The sequence below is a fragment of the Macadamia integrifolia genome, unplaced genomic scaffold (assembly GCF_013358625.1).
Source record: "Macadamia integrifolia cultivar HAES 741 unplaced genomic scaffold, SCU_Mint_v3 scaffold1514, whole genome shotgun sequence".
NCBI classification, from domain to species: domain Eukaryota; kingdom Viridiplantae; phylum Streptophyta; class Magnoliopsida; order Proteales; family Proteaceae; genus Macadamia; species Macadamia integrifolia.
Window position 1 is genome coordinate 108,540 of NW_024868241.1, and position 1,084 is coordinate 109,623.

Genomic DNA, 1,084 nt, shown 5'->3' on the forward strand with positions numbered 1-1,084 from the left:
GAGGGAGAGGTATCCAACGATTTGGGTGTGATTGGTGGGATCCACAACAACATATTCCATATGTTAGTGATGAGGCAGAGGAGAGAAAAGAGAGAGAAGAGGAAAATCGTGTGGGAGAAGAGGAGATCCAAAGATTTTGAGTTGCTTTTTCCCTATTGTTTCTCTTTTTTTCTTCTTTTGTTTATTTTCTCTCTCCTTTTCCAACTTGCACACAAACTCCCTTTTTTCTCTTTTTTTTCTTCTTTTATTTATTTTCTCTCTCCTTTTCCAACTTACGCACAAACTCCCTTGGCTGACCTCCTATTCCTTGCTTGAATCGATTAGGACATCTTCTAATTGAGTAGGAAGTTCTATCCATGCCCCTTGCTTTAAGTGATGAGTAGGAGAGAGAAAATCTTCCAAAAAAAATTCGATTTGGACATCTTCTAATTGAGTAGGAAGTTTCATCCATGGCCCTTGCTTTAAGTGATGAGTAGGAGAGAGAAAATATTCCAAAAAAAATCTCCAAAAATAGCAGCCAAGGGGTTCGAACTTGAGACATCCTGATGAGTAAGGAATTTTTGCACACCACAACTCACCAACTATACTAGGTAGTTGTTGTTACCAAAAAAGAATCTTCAATCACTTAAGGGGGGTCTATCGATTCTTATTGGCATTTAGAATATTCCTTATACACCTGGGACAACTACAAACGGGGTGATTCTGCATCTCGGTTTAGTTTTGATCAATTATTCTTTTTTTGGCCCGAAAAGAATAATCACTTGTACGAGTGACCAAATGGATGTGTACTTTTAATGCAATACATTCATCGTGCTTAAAATTTTATCCTATTCACAATTATGAAAGAAACATGACATCTTTACATGTAAAATTGGAGATATGGCGCCCGATAGTCCTTAAGGCCTTAAAATGCAAAACCTGCAAAAAGAGAGTAAAACTTAAGGTAGCTCCATTGTAAATGTGTAAAAATGCATGCTTTACTAGCTAAGATTTCACACATAAATGTGTTCACCAGCAAGAGGTTATAGCACTAGGATATGATCCCAGCCTAATGCAATCTAAATGTATCTATATCATTCAATAA